General features: G+C 44.3%; 1 protein-coding gene and 1 long non-coding RNA gene across 2 annotated transcripts in view; one reads left to right on the forward strand and one right to left on the reverse strand.

The window, feature by feature from the left end:
* The window catches only part of LOC135208092 (uncharacterized), a 72,528-nt gene that overhangs the window by 14,475 nt on the left and 32,843 nt on the right, over positions 1–25,210 (reverse strand). The window lies entirely within an intron of this gene.
* LOC135207717 (uncharacterized) lies at positions 13,848–14,619 on the forward strand. The gene is made up of 3 exons (XR_010313053.1): positions 13,848–13,917; positions 14,018–14,381; positions 14,510–14,619. It is a non-coding gene; the product is annotated as an uncharacterized LOC135207717 (long non-coding RNA).

The raw sequence follows: 25,210 nt of genomic DNA on the forward strand, positions 1-25,210 counted from the left end.
AAGACCTCTCGAAGCTCCTCATTAGGAGTAATATTTCCAGGGAAAGGTGGAGGTGTGGAAATAGCGACTCTTGCAGTTTATGGACTAGGGGCCAGGGCAGCTCTGTAGCCTTTAACTGCGGAGACAGAGAGGAGCTTCTCTCGGCGAAGAAAGATGAGGAAATCTGTTACCTGCTGAAGAGTGGCTCTGAACGGAAAGACCCCGTCTACGACACCAACCACAGAAGACGGACCACTTTCCCTAGTACTGCTGCAGAGGACTGTCTGAGGTAACCAGCCATCTGTTGCTCCTCGGTGAGAAAAGCCTCTCGCTCGCAAGAGATGATGGATAACCGCCAGCCGTGAAGACACAGGGAATGAACTGCCTGGTGGTACCGTTCTATGTGCGGTTGGCACAGCAGGTTGTGACATGGAGGAATCTCGCGGTGCCTCCGAGAGAAGAGCCCAGTAGGTCCCATGATACCAGGGTGCCACCAGAATCTATCCCAAAGACTGCTGGTGATCAAAACACTGCTGATTACCTTGTGAATCAGGCAGAACGGGGAAAAGGCGTACACTACGAGGTTGTCCCACTGGCGGAACACGTCCTCTGTAGCTGCCCATGGGTCCGGCACAACTGAGAAGAAAACCTGAAGTTTTCTGTTGTGCCGGGTGGCGAACAGATCCACTACTGGACGCCCCCGTAGGTCGAAGAGCCTTTCCGCCACGTCTGGGTGTAGAGACCATTCGGTCCCAATCACCTGATTCTGGTGGCTGAGCTTGTCTGCCACTACATTCCTCTTGCCTGGAATGTATCTGGCTGACAGCTCTACTGAGTGAGCTACGGCCCACTCGTGCACCTGCATCGTCAACTGGTGCAACGGGAGGGACACTAGGCGGCCCCCCTGTTTGCTGACATATGCCACTACCATGGTGTTGTAGCTCATCAACACCACTGAGTGTCCCATCAGTCGTTCCCGGAACTCTTGGAGTGCGAGGAACGCAGCCTTGAGTTCCAGGAAGTTGATGTGAAGGTGCCTGTCGTGATGGTTCCACACTCCTGCAACCAGCAACTCTTCCAGGTGTGTGCCCCAACCCTCGGTCGATGCGTCTGAGAACAGCAGCATCCTCGGGGAGGGGGTGGAGGGGGAGTGCGCAAGGCACTCCTAATACGAGGTTCCTGTCATCTAGCCACCAGGCTAGGTCCTCCCTTTCTTCCTCCCTGATAGGAACCAGGAAGGATTGTGGATCCCGTGCCTGTGACCAGCACTCCTTTAGTCTCCACTGAAGAGACCGCAGGTGAAGACGGGCCCGTGAGGGAATAACTTCTCTAGTGACGACAGGTGACCGATCATGACTTGCCACTGCTGAGCTGCCTGTTCCTGTCGAGACAAGAACCGTCTGGCTGCCTCCCTGAACCTGCTGATCCATGAGTCTGCGGGGAAGACTCGTGTTGCTACCGTATCGATCAGCATGCTCAGGTACTTTATCCTCTGCTTGGGCTCGAGATCTGATTTCTCGACATTCACTACAATCCTCAGATCACGGCATAAGTCAAGGAGTCAATCTCTGTCCTGTGGCAACTGCGAGCGGGAGCTCGCCAGGACCAGCCAATCGTCGAGATACCTCATCAGACGTATCCTGACCGAATGGGCCCAAGCCAACACCAGCGTGAACACCTGTGGGGCGGTTGAGAGACCGAAACAAAGTGCCCTGAATTGGTACACCGTCCCGTCGAGGATAAAGCAGAGATGCTTCCTGGAGAACTGATGGATGGGTACAGGCGGCCCTCGGTTAGCGGCAGGGGTTCCGTTCCTGGCCACCGACGCCAAGCGATTTTTCGACGCTGAGCGATTTTAAAGCCTACGCCGCCATACACCTTCTTTCGAAACTCTAGACCAGTCAAAGGCGCTGTAATCCCACAACGGCGCAATAAGTAAAATTATATTTATGCAGTATAGTACTATAGAAATTACTGTACAGTACATGTGGGTGTCTAAAAGTATGTAAAGATATAATAAAGTTTGTATACAGTGTACAGGTAGCTGTAGTGTTCAGGTTACGATCATTAGTCTTACGATAGTTCGATTTTATGAGAGATCAATTTACAATGGTCTAACTTTATCCATCTTCAAGTTACATAAGTTCAATAACAGCAAAAGAGAATGATGAAAGTATGGTGTTTAACGTTATACTCGTTGCGTGAACGTGTACAGCCATGAACAACCGAACGAGAAACTACTTTTTTTTTTTTTTTTTCTTTTTTTTTTTCTAAGTACAACCCGAACTGGATAACATCTGTTTGGCTTGTATTTCGATCATCGTACTACAGTGCAACATTGCCGTATTTGTATAAATAAAAGGCGTTTATGTATAGAATAGAACTGAGATATCTTAATGTTATTCGCTATAGATCAGAGATCAATATAGATTAAAGATCAATCGGGAAATATACCGTTAAATTTAAACCAAGTTATAACTGAAGCTGAGAAAACTGTTCAAGCTGCTAATGACTATTATCGTACATCGGCAACAAGGATAAAACTGCAGTAAACGTCTGCCATCACACACAACTGTAGATAAAATTGGGATAAAATCATTTTAATCAAAAACTAATGTGCTTGAAAGAACACATTTTACTGTTGGTTTCACGCCGATATAAGATAAATAGCGTAAAGTTCGTATTACGATGATATAAAGGATTACGTATTGCGAACGGAATCACGTAATTTTTTACGCAATAAACATGCCGCCAACGTAATCTGTTAACGAAAAAAAATAGTAGTTCACATTCACAACAAGACATATTCAATAAATATTTCCACCTAAAAACACGCTGTATATGGAAAAATAACTTGTCTCATATAAGTCAAGTATATAAGATATTCGTTTATGCTAACTAGAAGCAAGAGCATTCGCTCAGAATTGCGTTATGGTGAAAACAGACTCGTATTCATCAGCTGATTTCAAACACAACATTGGCCGCTCCGCGGAATACTGGCTTAAGTTGCCGTAGTATTTTAAAATACAATAATATGAGAATACATACAATATTCTTGGATACAGTGAAATAATGTATAACTTTTTAAAGGATTTATGGAAAAGATGCGTAATTAATAATATAACACAATGCATTTTTCGGAACTGGCGGACAAGAACGAACATGAAAAACCATCCCCTTACAACGTGGAGCCTAGTTACAAAGGGCTGCCGTAATTTGGTCATCTTATTTCTGTACAAAAATGAAAATACCTTTACGCAATATGTTTTCATACACATTTTAAACATAAAAGCATAAAACATTTGAAAAAAAAAATGTCGACACATCGATCGCTAAATTTGCACTTTTTTTTTTTAACTCGATATTCGGAAGAGCGGCAGACGACGGCATACAAGAACGAACTTGAAAAAAACATCGTAGTCGATAAGTTGAAGGGGAGTTTCAAAAGCTGCCTTTTTATCATATTTCTGCACAGAAATAAAAATACCCTATTCGTAGTACATTTTCATACACATTTTAAACATAAAAGCATAAACATTTATAAAATCGACACATCGATGGCTAATTTGCACTTTTTTTAAATCGACATTTTCGGAAGAGCAGGCAGGCGGCGGCTTACAAGAAAGAACATGAAAAAACATCGTATTTGATAACGTGAAGGGCAATTTCAAAAGCTGCCTTTGTATCATATTTCGTACAGAAATAAAAATGCCTTTCACGTAATACATTTTCATACGCATTTTAAACAAAAGCATGAACACTTATGAATCGACACATCGTAGTCGATAACTTGAAGGGGAGTTTTCAAAGCTGCCTTTTATCATATTTCTGCACAGAAATAAAAATGCCCTTTTCGTAATACATTTTAAACTTAGAAGCATAAACATTTATAAAATCGACACATCGATCGCTATTTGCACTTTTTTTAAATCGATATTTTCGGAAGATAGCGGCAAGGCGGCGGCTTACAAGAAATAGTAACATGAAAAAACACATTCGTATTTGATAACGTGAAGGGCAGTTTCAAAGCGTGCCTTTGTATCATATTTCTGTACAAAAGAAATAATAATGCCTTTCACGTAATACATTTTCATACACATTTTAAACAAAAGGATGAACATTTATGAATCGACACATCCATAGCTAAATTTGCACTTATGTAACTCGATATTTTCGGCATCAGAACAGCGTCAGAGGCATATATTTTGACCCTAATACCTACGTAATAACTCTCCATAAAATTTGTTAATATAATTTGCATAACCTTTATGGTCTGAACGGCATTTCTACATATTATGAAACTCGTAGGACAACAGCGCTAGGGCGGCCTGTTAACTGAAATTTGTGCCGTAAAGATACCTTTAAAATGCCATATTTTTTTAATGAATATTTTTGACAACCGCCGTAAAACCGATTCGCCGTTGAGTGATTGCGCCGTTAACCGCGGGCCGCCTGTATTTGGAAATGCGCATCCTTCAGGTCCACCGAAAGCATGAAATCATTCTCCCTGATGGAATCGAGCACTGAGCGTGCTTTTCCATCGTGAACAGTGGCGAACGAATCGGTTCAAGGGACAGAGATCTATCACTGGTCTCCAGCCCCCCATAGACTTCTCCACTAGTAGGATGTCGGCTGTAGAAACCCAGCGACTGATCTCGTACGATCTCCACAGCTCGTTTCCATCAGCATGGTCCTTGCTTCTGCTTATAGTGCTACGTCCCTGGCAAAGAACTGGGAACGTAAACTCTGAAGGTGGACCAGGTGCAAAGTGAGGGGTGGCCGAGACTCGAAGGTAGTTAGGTTAATCCCTCCTGAAGAACATCCACTACCCAGGTCTCGGCTCCGTAGTGCTGCCAAGTTGCCCAATGGCTCGCCAGGCAACCCCCCACTTCCGGCAGCAGGTGAGAGGGAACGCCGTCCCTAGAGTTTCCCTCTCTTCGGCTTCCACTTGGCAGGTCTCCCACGGGAGTAGGAGGCTTGGGAGGAGGGCTGACGCTCACTCCTCGAAGCAGAAGACAAAGGCTGGGTCTTTCCTCGCGACCTTGATGGTGCTAGCATCTTGGAAGTGGAGAAGAGCTAGCCAAGCTCTGAGGCTTGGCCGCAGTTGCTCGAGACCTGCCCAGAAGTCTTCCAGACTGCCTGGTGTACTAGGTGGTCTCGTCCTCAGTGCGACGCTTTTCCACCGCAGCGTCTACCATCTCTCTGGGGAAGAGAGAGGAGAAACCCAGCAACGATCCATTCCGTAGACCCGTCACCTCTCGAAAGGTCGCTCTGGTTACCGGGACAGAGTCCCGTTGTCTCAGGACCAGGTTGGCCCACGGGTTGGCCATCTGGTGGGCGAGGTAGGAGATGGCCCTACCTCCAGACTGGCAGAGCCTCCTGAACGCCGGGTCTTCCTCAGGAACAATAGCTCCCGAGGAGGCTGCGACTCTGGATACCGTGAGGGACCACAGATCCAGCTAGGAGACGGCCTGGAAGGCTGCCATGGCAGTCGCTTCCAGGGCCAATGCCTCTTGCTGTGAGAACCAGAGGTTCTCAGCCAGCAGGTGATGGAGAGGCACCCCTGGAGTTTGCCTAGCTATCTCCAGGTCAACCTGCTTGGTCAGCCACGGGTCCACTGATGGCGCGTAGAAATGCAGCTGGCGAGGCAGAGGAGGGGGAAGCAGCTTGTCCGACCTGCTGGACCTATGCGAATCCTCCTGTCTGGAGACGAGAGTTCACCTGGCCCAGCACACCGTCAGCCAAGGTGGACCGGGGTAAGCCAACCGTCACTCTGGGTTCCTTCTTGGGACCCCAGAACGACTCCAACCTTGATGGAGGGTCGGAGGGAGCAACCACCGATCCTTCCCCGAGGTCGTTGTGCTGACGAATCAGCGCAATAACCTCTGCGAAGGACCTCTGTATCTCGGGGGTGATCGCTCCTGAGGCGATGGACCATCAGATCCATCCAATCCGATCCCCTCCCGAGACACTCTTCCTTCAGGAGGTTCTGAAGAACCTTGCTAGACCCCTCGTGGTCTCCTCCAACCACTTGCGTGTACGACCTGCTAGGTCCAAGGACCGAGCCAGGATCGTAGGCTCTCGTGGCAGGACCATGAGGAGCGCACTCCTCGCAATCACCCCTGCTCGCCTCGCTCCTCGCTCCTACCCTGCCTACCAGCAGAGCCAGTGGGCTGGGAGGACTGCAGGCAATCGGCAACCCGCGGTGGCAATCGAGCTGCAGGTCTGGACCAGCGGTCTCCGTAAGGAGAAGCGCTGACTGAGGACGGTAATCGTTTGGTCTCGTGTCGTCAGGAGAGCTGCTAAACCAGTTGAGCGGAGGCCGTCCAGGTCCCAGTTGGAAGCGATGGTTTGGGTGACTGGTAGTGTCCACCGACGCGGTGAGAGAGCACCGTCCTCTTGATGCGCCATGATACCAGCCGAGGCTGGACATGGTGACCGGGGGGAACCTCTTCCCAGCCTTGACACGTGGACGGTCTGGTGGGATCGCCACGAGAGCGATCACTGGCCTGGCGAGAGTCATCTGAGCGACTCTTGCCAGCCTTCCACTCCGTGCCTGGGTACTGACGGTGAGCATGCTAAACGGTCTGGACCCTGGCTGCATGGTCACCAGGAGGTGACCGTACACTCAGTGAGGCTCGCGAGCGAGTGGCCGAGATGGTTCCTGGTCCGGAGGTAGAACCTCTGGATTCCAGGAGCAGAGGTACCAGAGGTAGCCGGTACCCCTACGGTCCCCGTCTTCTTCTTCCCTGAGGAAGGAGAGACGGGCCCCGTTCCCAAAGGGACAGGAGGACCAGCGGAAGACCCACCTGTCCCGCTGGAGCGTGACAGACCCTTAGAAGTCTCTGTGCAAGATTTCTAAGGGGTGCGAGGCCACCTTCTCCTTCCTCGGTTGGGGCGCCTTGGAAGTCGAAGGGGAAGAGACGGCAGAAGACGACGACGAAGAAGACAATGGAGAAGACAACGACACCTTCCTCTTCTTCCTTGACTACTTCTTCGCCAGCTTCCTCAGGACAACCGACAGGTCCTCCATCCAGGACGGAGCTGGGGCAGTTGCGGTAGCAACACGGCCCAACTGCACCTGTCCGGAGGAACCTGCGGAAGGAGCAGCACTACCACAGGCAGGAACAGAGACAGAAGGAACAGCCACAGGAACTGGTGGGCGGTCAAGGCGGGAGCTCTTGGGCACTCAAAGTCAGGGGGCGGCGGAGAGGGAGGACACAAACCCCAGCGGCGGAGGAACCATCTCCTTCCGAGGCACATGAGTTAGCGGGACTGTACGGCAGCTGAAGGTATTACTGATGTCACACGCTGCATGTACACCCAGGTGTACCGGGGCAGTGTACCCTGGTGTTGAGAGAGTGGTTGTAGTCATTGTCACCACCCCGTGCATCACTGGGGCCACAGCCAGATGTTGTAACAGTCCCTGGATACTGGGAGTGCCCGGAAGACTCAGCGAGCGCCACACCTGCTGGAGGTCTCCACCCGCAAAGGCAGACACACCTGGGGAAGCAACAGTTGGGTTGGGGGGGGTTCCCGTTCGCTCGAGGGGGAAAGATCCCACCCTGAACAAACGAAGACCCCGAGTACAACTCAAGATCAGTTGTGTCGCATTCCCCTCCTCTGCGCTCAACAGACGCGCAAAAAGGTGGAACGGGACACCTCCCCCAAAAGGGAGAGAGCCATACGTGGGAGCTGGCTAGGAGGGAGGAAGGAAGACAACATGTCTGTCACCAGAGGTGTCGAGGGAGAGCTTTCTGATGACACCTTTGGGACTTTATGTGGTTTCCTCTCTTCTCATAGAGCTCCCACTGCTCCTCCGACCAGGAAATACAAAAATCACATGGTACGACCCGAGAGCATTCACGCCCTCAGCACCGCGTACATAAAAAATGAGGGTCCACAGAATCACTGGACCTAAATGCCCCACACTTACGGCCCTCCACACCACGGCACAATCTCCGGCTGGATGGGGGCCAAGGGGATTCTCCACTTCGTGGGCTTGCATGTTTCAGCGATGCAAAACCACAAAAATAATACTAATAAGTACTTACAGTGCACACACACTAGTAATACAACAAGAAAAAGCGCAGAAGTATGTAACTCAATTGTTGACATCAACAAAAATCTTACGACGAAGGTGGGCAGAGAGGCAAACACACATCTACACCCGACAGCGGCAGAAAGCAAAGTGATATGTTTACTTCTAGTCGGGCGGGACTTCCGACCATCGGACAAGCAGTTACTACCGAACTACCTTGTTAGAAATCTTACGACCGGTCCAGCTGGTGCTGAATAGTAATTCCTTATGTAAAAGACCGAGGGTTTGTATTACTTGTCGGAACAAAGAGCTGTTTCTAAGCATGTAAATAGAAAATATGAATAAAGGATTACTATTTTGAGAAAAAGGAGCATAATGAGCCACGTTTTCCAAGAAGAAAGACTGCAAGATGTGTGCAGAGGAACAGACACATAGTGACCGTACCATGGAACCTAAATATGTTCACAGCCAAGTGAAAGTTTGGGACTCTTCTTCTTCTTCTGTGAATTGTATGAAGGACAGCACAGACTCACTACAGGATAATACAAAACAATGGGTTTGCGGTATGACAACACTTATAATAGTTTTAACTCATATTTTTAAATGTTATTTTGGACACAGTGGATATCACTACTGCAAGCACACATCACAGGGATTAGAACTCCCACTGCTTAAAGTTTTATCATGTTTTAATACAAACTTCTGAAAGGGAGGGTGCAGTGAAGTGACAACACTATAATGAATCTTTATGATTCTACCTATGGTAACCTACAGCACTGCAATAAGTTACTGTGATGGGAGAAAATTAATGTTGAAATTATACTTATGATTACGTTCAACAAAGTATCTTCACCTTGTAATACTTTCAACAAATGTATTACAAGAGCCACTAGGAAATAGAGCGGAGCTGAGAACTGTTTTGTGACAGATGTGGAGGGCTTAGAAGAGGCACATTATTTCTGTTACTTTGGGAGGGAAAACAGAGCTGTGAAGCAACAGTAAAGAGAGAAGTAATGGGGGGGGGACAGTGGACTGCGAAGCATGGGTGAAGAGAGAACTGATAGGATAGAGAGCAGCTGTACCGTAGCTGAAATAAAGAAAAGTTAGACTGCTGGTAAATAAAATATTACATTGAGTACATTACCCCAGTAATACTCTATGCAACAGAAAAAAGAAAACATATGCTCTGACAAATAAAATGCAAGAAAATTTTAAACTGAGATCCCCTGAATGCTAAGCTTCATGGCCATGTTCAGTGAGTGGATCATAATATGAATGAGAACTGCCAGAGAGATGTGGTATCCAGGGACTCTGAGAAGACTGCCATCTCAAAGACTGAGATGAGAAGGGGTGAGGAACAGTTGGTCAAGAAGCTGTATACACAGAAGTAACAAAGGACCCGTAGGAAGGCCAAAGGAGTCATGGAAAAGGGGATGGATGAAGAGCCAGACATGATAAGAGTTCAAGCAGAGGACAGAGAAGCATGGAGAGAGTTCATTTCACATCTAACCCTACAAATGGAAACATTGACATAAAAACGTTGATGGTGGGGATGAAAATATCCGAAGCCTTATTCCATCAGATTAAATAACAGCCATAATCTACAGGTAACATATAAAGCTATCAATAGACATTTACAACATTAAACAAACAAGAAAATAGGCTAGAGGACACTTCTTTACTTACCTTGTTAGTCATCAGTCAAAGAGTCTACCTATCAAAAAGAAAAATCAGACAAAATTGATTAGTATCGTTTGGTTAACAATAACAATAATGACAACAGTACAAATTTACTATAAATTCAACACTAAGTGAGTAAAACTTCTCTGTACGTCACATTGTATGTCTGAGTTAAACTGATTAAAAATGCACATTTTCTCATAAACAATAAAGCACAAGAAAATATTAAGCATTGGACACAGTTTTGTCTGTAAATATAATTTACAATAACAAAAGCAAATCAAGTTTTAAAAAATAATTTAGACAAAAAAATGATGAAACAGTATACTTTCTATAGTACTTATAAGTCTTCAAATAAACTGCATACATAAACACACATTCTAAACTAACATACACAGAAGCGCATGTTTATGACTAAAAAATAAACAAGACTGAATATGCTAACATACAGTCTGAGAATTATTAATGACTACCTCTACAAACCCAAGACCACACTGGATTTAAAGACTTGTGTTATCATCTGCATATGATTTGGACCAATAGTTAGTCCTTCCTACTTACTGTACCTCAAAGAAAGGCCTTTTTAATGGCTAAGTGGCTGGATGATGATCATCACAAAATAGCTAACTACAGGCGGTCCCCGGCTTACGACGGTTCCGGCTTTACGACGTTCCGAGGTTACGACGCTTTTTCTTAAATATTCAATGGAAATTCCGTCCTGGGTTACGACGCTTGTTCCGAGTTACGACGCTGACGCTTCCGACGCTCCGAGTAACGACGCTTTTAAAAAAAACGCATGCTATGATAAAAATCCTTTATAGTTTAGCACAGTACATAATAAAATATGTTTTTGGTTACATTACAACAAAAATTTTTGAGGTTATGATGATTTTTGACACTTTTTTTTTTTTCGCCTATTTTTTGAATTTTTTTTACTGACGCCGCATATGCGGAACTAGTTTGCGGGCGAGGATGAATACACTAGCTTGGGATGCGCAGTTTAAAACAGTCCAAAAGCGCAAATATAATGAAAAAATCATTGCTTGTTTCCAGTACATAATTAAAAAACTAAGTTTCTGGTTAGATTACAACACAAATGCCAAGGTTACGACGTTTTGTTATGCTTTTTAACGATACCTCATATGCAGAACTAGTTTTTTGAGGCGGGTAGGTTGCAATAAATTACTTACCGCTATTAAACTGTATGGTAAATTGATTTCCGAAAAAAACAAACGACCTCGGACGGTCGAGGACGCCCAAGCGTAACAATACGAAAAGAAAGGACGCCACTTCAATCGCGTGCCTGCCTGCATTCCACTAGGTTGTGTGCTGAGACGTTGCTGAAATTCCTTGCCATTTTCGCTAATTTACAATGGCTCCTAAACGCCAAAGTACTTCCTCCGATGATAGTTCATCCAAGAAGAGGAAGGTCATCACGATGGAGGTCAAATATGACGTGATAAAGCGTTCGGAGAAGGGAGAAACTAACACCGAAATAGGCCGTTCTTTAGGCTTGAGCAGGACCACGTGGTAACCATTGTGAAGGATAAGGAACGTATTCTGAAGCACGTTAAGGATGCTGCACCGATGAAGTCAACGGTGGTGATAAACGAGAAGCAACGTAGCCAGAGCATTGTTGAAATGGAGAAATTGCTCATGATCTGGCTGGAGGACCAGAACCAGCGACGTGTTCCGGTGAGCTTAAGTGTGATCCAGGAGAAGGCTAGAGCGCTGCATGAGGCAGTAGTGAAAAAGTTTGGCGAAGGCAGTGCTGGTGGTGAATTTTCCGCGAGTAGAGGTTGGTTAACCGTTTTAAGGCTCGTGCAAATTTGCATAATGTGAAGCTGCAAGGTGAAGCTGCTTAGTGCTGATAGCGAAGCAGCAGAAAGTTTTCCAGGTGGTTTGGCTGAGATAATTAAGGATGGTGGTTACACGGCTGACCAAGTCTTTAATGTGGATGACTGGATTATTTTGGAAAAGAATGCCAAATCGAACGTACCTTTCCAAGGAGGAGAAGTCAGCACCTGGCCATAAAGCTGGAAAGGAGCGACTGACTTTGCTGTTTGGGGCCAATGCAAGTGGTGATTTGAAACTGAAGCCCTTGCTGGTGTATTTGGGGCCGAGAATCCAGGGCTTTCAAGGGCATTTTCAAGAGTCAACTCCCTGTGATTTGGAAATCTAACAAGAAGGCGTGGGTTACCTTAATGGTCTTCGAAGATTGGTTCAATGACCATTTCGTGCCAGCAGTGGAGCGGTATTTGACTTCGAAGGGTCTGCCTTTTAAGGCCCTCTTAGTCCTGGACAATGCCCCTGGTCACCCTTCAAATTTGAGCGACATGCATCCTAATGTGAAGGTGGTGTACCTCCCACCCAATACCACATCGCTGATACAGCCAATGGACCAGGGAGTAATAGCAAATTTCAAGGCTTACTACCTTAGAAGGACCATACGTGTTGCTTTGAGGGCCATAGAAGCTAACAAGGAGTTGACACTGAAGCAATTCTGGAAGGGCTACAACATTGCAGATGCAGTGAAGAACATTGCAAGTGCTTGGGACGAGGTGAAGACGACCACTTTAAATGGGGCCTGGAGGAAACTGTGTCCACAGTTTGTGCACAGTTTTGAAGGCTTTGACCAGGCAGAAGACGTCGAGACTGTGACGAGGAATGATCGTAGGGCTAAGCAAGAGGCTGCAACTAGATCTTGAAACCTGATGATGTAACAGAGCTGCTGGCTTCCCATGGAGAGGAATTGTCTGCAGAGGACTTACTAGAACTTGAACAACAAAATGATTGAGGAAGAGGAGGCGGCACCAGAGCCAAAACCCAGGTCATTAACTGTGAAAGGCTTGTCAGAGGGTTTTACTCATCTGGAGAGAGCCTTGGCTTCTTTTGAGGCAGAAGACCCTAACGTTTCTAGGTTTGACAAAATCAAGAGAGGAATCATGGATTTGGTGACTTTCTACAAGGAGACCCTGAAGGAGAAGCAGACGAAGAGAAGTGTGCAGTCCAGGCTTGACACTTTCTTTCCAAGTCTCCAGTACCACCACCTCCCACTCCTAGTCCTGGTAAGGAATTCTGAACCTGTTTTACTAATTTATCGTTGGTTTACATAGTGTACATATTAAAATGTGTTAATTTTTTAATGTAACAACTACTAAATGTAAGAGTAAATTGTAACTTCATTAATTTTCATCATTTGTAATTTTATTGCAGAAGTGGTGACAGTTCCAGATCCCCCTGTACTACCTGTGACAGTTCCAGATCTCCCTGTAAACTACCATGTGACAGTTCCAGATCTCCCTGTACTACCTGTGACAGTTCCAGATCCCTGTACCTGGACCCTCTGTATCAGCCCGCCCACCTGCACGTGTACAATCAGGTAAGCAATTTCATTTTTCTCATTTTCATGTTGGAAATTGTTTACACCCTACATACATTCGTACACTAACTTACATAGTGGTACAATGTGTTTGATGTTGCATAACCTTATTATTATTTTTTTTTTCCATTTCAGACCCCTTTGATAGTGACAGTGACCCAGATGACCCTGAGCCTTTCCATGGTTTTGATGCCTCGCCCTATACATCAGGTAAGGAATCCTTAACAAATTTGTATAAAATGTTTTATAAATTGCTAATAGAAATTTTATTAAAGTGTACATATGCTACAATTACATCCACCTTATAATATATTTATGGTACCCTATCATTCTTTCCAGATGTAGATGTTCCCTCATCAGTTGATACAAGTATCACCTCCCCACAGAGCCCAAAATCAGTTGATACGAGTAGTATCACCTCTCCATTCCTTCAGGTAAAGAATTCTTCATTTTTTATATTGAACATACGTATTACACACTACATATGTCAAACAGTAATAACATGTGCAGTAGTTACCAGTAGTAGTAACTATCATTTTATATATTTTTTATCATTCCAGACTCCCCAAGCACCTGCCCATCCCACTCCATAGCCCAGCCACCCACTCTCATGTACCATATGACCATCCCAGTAAGCAAGCCAACCACTAGAATTGGTAAGGACATTTTTTTTTATTAATGTTTTAATATTACATGTATAATCCATGTTATGTATGTAACATACATACTATAATCATATGTACATACTATTACATTATCATTCCAGACTGGCATGCACCTGTGACTTACATAAACCAGACCTCTACATAGCCTACATGTCTTCATTTTGCTGGAGGTAAGGAATTCTCAGTTGTGTTTAATGTTTGCATACGTACAATAAATTTTGTACACCTAAGTGTTACATACTGTCCTTTAATATTAATTCTTCATTCCAGACTGCCCATCATCCTAGCCTGTTATCTGTGATAAAGCACACTGAAGTTAGGTTTGGAATGCATCCTTATCATGAATGCTCTACACCTCCACCTCCATCTCCCACAACCTAGGTAACAGCTTGAGACTCACTAAAAGTTGGTAAGTTATGTAAGGAATTTCTAAATTAAGTTTTATACTACATGTTATATGTGATATTAAACCACTGTATGGTGCATATTACTGTATGTAACTTACTATGCATAGAGTACTTACTGACAAAATTATTTTTTGTACATTCCAGAACCCCCTGAATGATGTAGGCTATGGGGCCACATAAGACTTTGTCCATCCAGGGTTACATTGAACGACAACTTTAAACTAAAAGTAAGGAATTAATTAACATACATTAACTCTTTAGTACTCTTGATATATCTACAGTAATTAACATATTGCATTCACAACTTTCTGTAGTGTATATTTTGTACACTAATTTTGTTACTTTTTCCTTCCAGAACCAACATTTTTCACACAACTCCAGGTTGTTACTACAAGTGTCATCAAGGGATAACTACAAGTAGAAGCACCATTTTTGGATGGAAAAAACCCTTCAGGAAAGTATACGTTATCACATGTAACATGTAGTGTAACAAAGTATGAACAGTAAGGTTTTTACTACAGTAGTATACATATACATACATACGTACATAACTTTTTTTTTACAGGAATTTCCAACCAAGTTTGATTATGTACATATGTACATGTTTATAAACCACTGTACGTATGGTTACTGTATGTAACTTACTAAACATACATAAACATGACTTAACTTTGATACTTTTTTGGTACATTCCAGAAAACCAGGACCCCCTCCATGATGCAGGCTATTGGGGGGCCACATAAAACTTTGTCCAGGGTTACTACATAACATAGCACGACAACTGTAAACTATGTACTACTGTACTAAAGGTAAGGAATTATACATAGTAGTAAACTACATTAAGTAAGTTTTATACGTACATACTAAAAAAAAAGTGACCAAGATCTCTCACATGGGATAAGTGATCAAGGTCCCCTCATGGAATTACATACTGTACACTCCCTGCTGAACAGGGGGTGTAGACCAATCATTTACAATATGCAATATTAAACCACTGTATGGTGCATATTACTGTATGTAACTTACTATGCATAGAGTACTTACTGACAAAATTATCTTTTGTACATTCCAGAACCCCTGAATGATGTAGGCTATGGGCCACTAAGACTTTGTCCATCCAGGGTTACATTGAACGACAACTTTAAAACTAAAGGTAAGGAATTAATTAACATACATTAACTAAGTTTTATACATGTTATATATGTGATATTAAACCACTGTATGGTGCATATTACTGTATGTAACTTACTATGCATAGAGTACTTACTGACATACTAATTATTTTTTGTACATTCCAGAACCCCCTGAATGATGTAGGCTATGGGGCCACATAAGACTTTGTGCATCCAGGGTTACATAGCAGGACAACTTTAAACTAAAAGTAAGGAATTAATTCACATACATTAACTTTTTTGTTTTACTCTTGATATAACTCAAAGTAAGGAATTATAAAACTAAAAGTAAGGAAGTTAATTAACATACATTAACTCTTTTACTCTTGATATCTATAATTTACATATTGTATTCAGGACTTTGTGTAGTATTTTGTACTAATTGTGTATACTTTACCTTCCAGAGCTACCAGACTGGGATTTTAGTGTACTCCAGGATCTAACAAAGTGTGCAATGCATGTGTATACGTATAGTGACAGTGTTTTAGTGTATACCCTAAGGATTAAGTGTAGTGTACATTGTGCTTTTTAGTGTCACAAGAGTTTAATAAAGAATTATACCTTCAAGAACCATCCTTTGCCATTGGAATAACCACACTACACATCATGCAATCTACTTGCATGTCACACAGGTAAGGTCCTCTAACTTTTTCTTAGTTTAAGGCATATTTCCAAGTGTCGTTCCGGCTTACGACGATTTTCGGCTTACGACGCGCCTCAAGAACGGAACCCCCGTCGTAACCCGGGGACTGCCTGTATACTAGTACTGAAGGAGCCTTGTGTCATACAACTGTGAACTATCAATGTGTCATACAACTGTGAACTATCAAGAAGCAAGAAATAGCCACTTAACTAAAGCTCTATACCATTACAGGCAGTCCCCGGGTTATGTCAAGTTCGGGTAATGGAAAAACACAGTGATATAGCCTGTGCTCGTCCCAAACTGGGAGACCTAACCTATAGCACTCAAGGCCAGAGCAATATATAGTTTATTACAGACCTTTGAAAGGGACAACAATAGATGTTTATGAAAATTAGTCACAAACATATAGAAAATATATTGGAATAACCACTGTATACAAAACAGACACTGAATAAGCAATGCCCATATTTCATTCGATGCTGATGATTCAGGATGCTATAAAGGAAAACTAGAAAGTGCATTTAAATCTCAAAAAAAAAAAAAAAATAAATAAAAACTGGGACAAATTTCAAGAAATCTAAACTAAACAAAGAAAAGCACAGCAGTTGAAAATAAATCTTCCAAAATCACTGCACAAAAGGTGGTCAAAAACCATCTCAAAAGACATAAGGTTCATACTAATACTAAGGTCACTCATCACGTATCAACGCACGCACACCTACGAATGAGCGGAAATTGGTAGTTGGCTATGTCAGTAAACTGTAAATGTAACGTAAAACATACGTAAAATCATAGACGTACAGTGACGGGTCATCCGGGCTCTAAGCTCCGCCCACTAGGGCGCTATAGCCTGCTCCAGTTTTGAAATGTTCAAAACAAGTTGTGGGGTGGTCACGCCAAAAGTCACCTGACGTAGCTCCAGGCATTACATGTGGGACCCACGGTGACTACTTTTCTTTCCACCGCAAAGAGCGTGGGCCTCCTAATTGCACTGTAGCCTATGGGGAAACCGATTCGCACATTTCAACCCTGTACGAAATGGCAACGCTGTAGCGTGGTATAAAAGGTCAGGTCGGCACCGAATAAGGGAAAGGCCGGTGCCAACAAGAAGTGTTGGGTTAATACAACAACAACAACAAACAACCCTCAGGTCAGCTGTTGTTTGCGTCTCCCGAGAACAGCAGTTTCCTCCAAGTACTCTCCACAACGCCCTTCAAGATGCCGAACCTCCTAAAACGACCAAGGAAGGGACCATCAACGTCACATCTTCTTGCAGGACCTTCTTTCAGCCCGGAGAAGACTCCTACAGCCACTCCTGCAGACACTCAGGTCGAGGAAATGTCATCTTCCACCTACAGGAGTCGGAGTTGGATGAGATACAGAGTGATGACAGCGACATGGGAGATGACTGACGGACAGGGAGAAGTGGATATTTGAACATATTCCACTTCCCTCAACGCCCCACATCGTCTGTCAGAAGAAGCCCAAGATGTTGGGACTACCAGTGGTATATACTATGTTATAATGTCTGACTTATTTTTTTTTTATTTGTTGAAATTGTACAATATTTTACAGTACATGCAGAATTCTACCAAAGTGAATTTACAACCTGGATTCTCAGAATGCAATATTTTTACATTCTCTCATACATGTCTCATCACTTTACAGTCTGCTCTGTTTACAGGCCCGGCCATTTTGTACCCTACAGCCCCACAACGTGGGCGTGGTAACGTGAAGTTGACATACATAGAATATTACACTATCGGCGTAAGTTCCAGGTAGACGTCCGACCTTGCTTTCTTTGCGCATACATTTACGGTGCTGGCTTTATGTCCGTTAGCCCATGTCCTGTTTACCAGCTGTTCAAGGTCGCTTCACTGCGATGATGCCCACGATCCACATACATGGGCATACGCCGTCGTGATATGTGAATGTGTGACCCCAGCATAAGCTGAGTGAGATATCTGTAGTACATGGGTTTGACCCATACAGAAGGAGATGATCTCTATCCACCAATTATCTGGGGAATGACGTCAAGTTTTTAATAAGTACATATACAGTCCAAAGCAGCTTTACAACAGTGAGAATGAAAAATAAGGATGCTGTTTGTTTCGTGAAGTACCAAAAAAAACAAAAAAAAATCTGTGACATTGGGATTTCAGATGACAGTCCACCTTCTACAGTAAAAATGCTTTGAACATTCTCTAACATCTGTCAAAACTACAACATATAACCATTGTTGGGAAAAAGGAAACTAATATTTCATATAATGCAATTCAGAGGGCAAAAGTTCTGCAACTCTGCTTATGATTACTCATCACACAGTAACCATAGTCTGAAGGGTAAACTTAACTGGAGAATAAAGATCAACACTTCTCTCATTCTTGCCAATGAAGAGAACTAAGTAATCTGTTTATAAAAAAATGGAAGGTGTAGCAGATTTTATAAACTTGAAGCAAAATGAAAAAAGTAAAAGTTTACCTCAATTTGCGCCAAGTCCAAAAACTGCTACTACCTCAGTAATCCAAGTAGGTGGGCGTCATGGAAGAATTTCCTGTTTTTTTTTTTTTTTTTTTTATTTTAAGAACAACATGTCTTACACTGGTTCTAGTCAGCAGGGCCACAAAATCTATTGCATGACCAGTTTTTTCCGAGTCTTGGGAATATACTCATTATCATTTCTTCAAGATACCATGATATCCTCACTTTCTGCTGAAGATTACCAAGGATAGCACTCACATACAACTGCTAGATATAAACACTAAATATACATAATCATGCCTTGAATTTCCTTATCATTATGCAAAGAAAATAAGTTTAAAAATTGAAAACCCAAAGCTACAATAAATATGACAAATTTGTAACTAATTTGTATTTTTCATAACTAACAAAACTTCGGTCTTAACATTAGGATTTACTAGCGCCAAGCTGGAAACCGGTAGAATTAAAATTAAACTTGTGCAATCCAGGGACTATTGGCATCTACCAGGCCACGGGGCAGGTATTACCCAGAATCCCCTTGGTGTCCTGTGACCTACCAGTTATACTTCTAACCCAGTTTAGACTACTAGAGGGGTGGTTCGAGGTGGGCCTTTAACTGTTAAGACCTCAGGTTTGTTAGTTATGAAAAATACAAATTAGTTACAAATTTGTCCTTTGTTCATATACGAAACAAACCTTCGATCTTAACATTAGGATAGACTTACTTATTGGAGGGAGGTAAGTCGCTATAACTGACTGGGAGTTTGCCACCTAAATCCATTTCCGAATATTATGAGTATTCCAAGATAATGGACTATGAACCCTTGAACCAAAGATATAAGAGAATCTATTGGTTTCCCTCACTGGGAGCTGGTACCATGCCATGGTTTATAAATTATGTGAAAATAGAGGTCCTTCCATTCTCCTGAACCACTCTTGTCGCTTGTATCTGGATCTACCATCCCCCTACCTTCCTTATTACCGAGGAGTGTGTTGCTACTGAAAAGTATACTATACTCTAAAATAACTTTACAGTATGGCCGACCATCTCACCTGCATCTAGTCCGTTCCAGCTTATGATGGCACTCTCCTTCATACTGCCCATAGGTAAAGGAGTAGAAAGAAAGTAGTAAAGAAAAAAGACCAGTCATCCCATTCATTCTACTTTCATACCTTCATCTTAGACTAGACACAAACTGACCCACCAGGGGTGGTACTGGATGAGCTATACCGCTTGCTGGGCCGCCACCACCGGACCCCAAGGAAATGCCGAAAAGGTATCCAAGGATCTATGGGCAACGTCTTTTAAATAAAATGAAGTGAAAGTGGTTTGGCATTTCCAAACACCAGCTTTCAGAATTCTCTCCACAGAAATATTCTTCTTGAAAGCTAAAGAAGCACTCAAGCCTCTGATGTCATGAGCCCTAGCCCTCTCCTGGCTATCTGACCCCCTGTCTTCTGTCATGTAGGCATTCCTGATCGTTTCTCTTAGCCAAAACGATATTGTATTCCTGGACACTTCCTTTTTGTTCCTTCCTGTACTTAGGAACAACCTCCTGCACCCAGGCCTGAGGTGCCTTGTCCTTCTTAAGTACTCTCTCATTACTCTGACGGGACACAGAAGCATCTCATCTCTGTCATTATCTATGAAATCTGCCAGAGAAGGTATGGAAAAAGAGTCAAATCTACCGTCCACTATTGAAGGGTTTTGAGTTTTGGCCACGAATTCGGGAACAAACTCGAATACCATTGACTTCCAACCTCTCGAGTGCTTCACGACATATGACAGGCCATGTAGTTCCCCCACCATTTTGGTTGAGGCTAGGGCCAATAAGAAGACTATTTTCAGGGTCAGGCTCCTATCTGTGGACTGTCTTAGTGGTTCGTAGGGGGGTTTTGTCAGACTACTCAGTACCATGGTCAAATCCCAATCTGGGGCTTTTAGTTCTTTTGGCGAACATGACTGCTCAAAGCTCTTCATCATGGCCAACTCCCATGAAGATGAAATGTCCACACCTTTCATGCGTAAGACCGAGGCTAGAGCAGCCCTGTACCCCTTCACCGCAGATACAGACATATGCCTTTCTGTCCTGAAATATATCAGAAAGTCAGCTAATTGCTGAATAGTGGTACCGAGTGGAGACAAGTTCCCTCTATGACACCAATCACAGTATGCTGACCATTTTCCTTGGTATACAGCTACCGATGACTTTCTGATATTACCTGCCATCTGTGCTGCTGCTTTCTGCAAAAACCCTCTGGCTCGCAGGAGATACTCGACAGTCTCCACCCGTGAAGTGATAGGGACTTCACCGACCGGTGGTACCTCTCCACGTGCGGCTGACATAGTAGGGTGTTCCATGGGGGTAACTCTCTCGGCACATCTATTAGGAGTTCCAAGAGGTCCAGAAACCATTCTGCCTTTGGCCATAAAGGAGCTACCAGAGTCATTCTGAGGTTATGAGACCGCATTACCCTGTTCAAAACCTGACGGATTAGACAAAATGGAGGAAATGCATAAATGTCCAGATTGTCCCACGGGTGTTGAAGCGCATCTTCCGCTACTGCCTCTATGTCTGGGACTACAGAACAATACACTTCCAACTTTTTGTTGTACCTGGTTATGAATAGGTCTATGATCGGCCTTTCCCACAACATGAGCATTCTGTCCACTACTTGTTGGAGCAAGGACCACTCCATGCCCAGGACCTGATCCCTTTGGCTCAACTTGTCGGCCACTATGTTTCTTTTCCCCGGAATATATCTGGCTCCAATGGCTACTAGGTTCTCTACAGCCCACTGATGAAGTTGAACTGTCATCACATGTAACTGTCGAGACACTAGCCCTCCTTGTTTGTTTATGTAAGCTACTACTGTGGTGTTGTCTGACATCAATACCACTGACTGTCCCTTCACCCTCTCCCTGAACTCCTGTAGTGCTAGAAACGCTGCCTTCAACTCCAGCACGTTTATATGGAGTTCTCTGTCCTCGCCACTCCATTTCGCTGAAACCATCAGCTCCTCCATATGGGCTCCCCAACCTTCTAGTGACACATCTGAGAACAGCAAGAGATCCGGGGAGGATTGCTGAAGGGGAACACCCTCTGTCAGATTGTTGTCCTTCACCCACCACAGCAAGTCTTTCCTCACTTCTGACAACAAGGGAATCTGCTCGTACGGGTGATCTACTACTGGTACCCAAAACTCCTTCATCCTCCATTGTAGAGATCGAAGGTGTAGCCTCCCTTGTGGTACTAGTTTCTCCAAGGAAGTTAGAACTCCAGTACTACCTGCCACTGTTTTGCTGGCTGTGTTTGTTTTTCCAGAAAGGCATTCACCACTTGTTTGCATTTCTCTATTCTCTGGTCTGTCAGGAATACTTTGGCTTTTATTGTGTCTATAACCATTCCCAGATACACCAGCCGCTGACTTGGATCCAACTGCGACTTCTCCTGATTTATCACAGTGCCTAAGCTGTGACAAAACTGTAGAAGTGTCGCCCTGTCCTTGAGTAGTTTCTCTCTGGACTTTGCTATCACCAGCCAATCATCTAGATATCTTAGTAGCCTGATCCCCTAAGCATGCGACCATGTCGACACAAGAGTAAACACTCTTGTAAAAACTTGAGGAGACGTTGTCAATCCGAAGCACAGAACTTTGAACTCGAAAACTTTCTCTGCAAGATTGAAGCGGAGAAATTTCCTTGAAGACTGATGGACTGGGATCTGAAAGTATGCGTCCTTGAAGTCGATTGTCAGGATAAAGTCCTTGATCCTGACTGCCTGTAGAACCGGCTTTGGAGTTTCCATTTTGAATCTGGTTTTTCTTATAAACAGATTCAATATTGACAGGTCTATTACTGTCCTCCAGTCCCCGTTGGGTTTGCGTACAAGGAAAATCCTGTTGTAAAACCCCTTCGACGGAACGGATACTTGTTCCACAGCCCCTTTTTCCATCATCTTCTTCACTTCCTCTTGCAGAATAAAAGCCTTTTGAGGTTCTTGAGCATAAGAGAGGTGAGGTAATGGCTGTTCCGTCAGGGGTGGGGATACTTCGAACGGAATCAAATACCCGACCCTGAGAACATCCACCACCCACTGCTCTGCTCCCAGTTCCTGCCATACCTTCCAGTGATTCACCAGGCAACCCCCCACTGGTGTGGCTGAGTGATGAGAGGCGCCCATCCTATTGCCTTGAGCCCCTCCCTCTTCCCCTAATCCCCCTTCCTCTGTTATTTCTATTGTGAAAGGGCCGATGAGCTAATTTCTTTGGGGAAGAGGATCTTGTTGCTCTACTAGGGATGTTATTCCTCACTGGCTTCTTTCGAGGTATTTGCTGCTGCCTTACCTCCATAGGGTTATTTTGACTGTTATATGTTTTTCTAACTGCCTGCTGTACCAATCTATCGTTAGTGTCCATCCTTCTCCTATCTATAGCCACTTCTAGTATGGCTTCTGGCAACAGCAATTGCGACTCCAAGATATTCCCATTCCTCATTTTTAGCAGGGAATCCAAATCAACAGAGCGGCTTAGCCTAGCCAAAGCTGCAGCTCTCCTCATTAATAGGAAATTTGCCAAAACATTGGCACTCAAATTTGTCAAATACGCAATTGCTTTGGCACTTGATAGTAGTAATCTAATGAACATTGATTCATCCACTACTTCTCTCGTCATTTCTGAGGATGCAATCTTTGACACTGCTGTTGACCAAAGATCCAACCAAGAAGCGGTCTGTAAGACAGAAGAAGCTGTTGCTTCTAACGTAGCAGCCTCTTGGCAAGTCATCGAAGGGCTAAGGTTAATCCATGTCTTAACCTTACCACATTTGGGTTAATTTGTCTAGATAGCAAAGGAACCGTCGATGTCGTATAATATTTCCTATGTTTCATCATCGGAGGAGGGATAAACTTAAACAATCTATTTGATCTTAAAGAATTATCCCTTCCCGCAATCCGTGGGTTTACATGCTGTAAAACTGACTCTGCATAACTTGAACAAGGCAATTCATACGACACCTTGGTATCCTTTTTCAACCCAAACGCCATGTCAATCCACGGAGGAAACATACTGGCAGGTGTTTCCGTTCTCCCCGAAAGGTTATTGAATTTACGTATCAAATCAATCAGCTCCACATACAAAGCCAGAAACTCTTGGTTTTCTCCTTCCTCTTGTTCTAGCGTGCTGTGCTCAGGCACCGGAGACGCTATCTCACTCCTATCCCCTGACAAACAGCCGGGTACTTCGTGGCTGTCTGTCCCTATGGCCGCGGTCCATTTGATCTCGGCTGACCGCCGACGGCTGGATCCCGAACAGTCAGCAGGAGAGCGAGACCGCCTCACTCCTTCTCTGCTCGCAGATCGAGAGCGAGAATCTTGCCTATATCTCCAAGATGAAGACTCTCTCGAAACTGAGTTCACTTCTTCATGACAATTGATATCGTCTCCAACGACCGTCGGAGAATTCGGCCTTGATCCTTCATCTAGGCGGACAACTCCTTCCACCAACGTATCAGATGAGGTTGCCAATTCCCTATTCTTCGTTCTTTTAATAGGAGCCTTTTCATCTTTTCTCTGTATTTTAAACGGTCTTACAGGTGAAACCTGTCTCTGTGCTCTATCCTTTGCCGCACTTTTCGCCCCCAACGCTGATTTCACCAACAACATTGTAGTCTTCCTTTTACTCTTTGTCGTCTCTACTGGCAACTCCGCATCGGCCACCAGCCCAGCAACCGTCGGCTCACTTGCTCATTTGGACTCTTGTAAACGGCTTCATCCACTAGCTTTGAGCTTATCAGCCACTGACTTCTTGCCTTTCTTGCTGACTGGGATGTGACAGTCCTGGCCCGAATATGAAGAAGAATTCACTCTTCTCCTCTTGGCCCGAGGATCAGTCACGAAATCCCGTATCTTCCAACGCTTGACTGGTACACGCCGTGACGTCATCGAACTTAGCGATGACGCCGAGCTAGAGGAAGAAGACGAAGAAGAAGACGAATCACGCCTTTTCTTTTTGTCTTTCTTATTAATTTTCTTCTCTAGATCTTGTAATCTCTTCATTACAGTGTGTACTACCGAGTCAGAAAGCATATTTGGGTCCGGAGGCAGCGAAGCAGACTGAGAAGCAGTAGGCTGTGACGTCATCGCGTCTGCCCTGTCAGTGAGTGACATTGGTTGTGACGTCACCAATCTCGTAGGGAGAGACTGTGCGGCTGCTGCTGGCATCCCTGTGTTTGTAGCAAAACTACCTGCCACGTTCAGCATCGCCGTCAACATTGAAGTTGTTGGCGTAGCTGCACCATTATTTCCCATAAAAGACCATTAAGGGGGATGAGGAATATTCGACTCTGCTGGAATCGTGACGCCATATAATGCGACAGCAAACCTTCCAAGGTTGGTACGCCTGGTAGGCCTAGAGCCGCCCACGTACCCTCCATCCTGTTCGCATCGGGAGCCGGCACCTGGAACAAAGATGGCGATGCTCCCACCCTCCCTGCTGGGAACAACGGAGCATAAATATTATTCATAAAATTACCCAAACCCCTTCTGGAGTTTCCGATAACGAACCGCTAGGAGAAACCGAAGGGGTATGGGACAAATCAAAGGCAGGTGGCGAAACATATGGAGCAGTCTGGTGTATCGCCGATACAAAAGAAGCCAGCAACGCTTGGTCATCCAAAGACGGCGTCGACTCCTTTCCTTTGTACTGGCCTTTCTCATAAAACTTCCTCCACTGTTCCACCGACCAACCACGACAAACAGAA

The sequence above is a fragment of the Macrobrachium nipponense genome, chromosome 34 (assembly GCF_015104395.2).
Source record: "Macrobrachium nipponense isolate FS-2020 chromosome 34, ASM1510439v2, whole genome shotgun sequence".
Lineage (NCBI taxonomy): Eukaryota > Metazoa > Arthropoda > Malacostraca > Decapoda > Palaemonidae > Macrobrachium > Macrobrachium nipponense.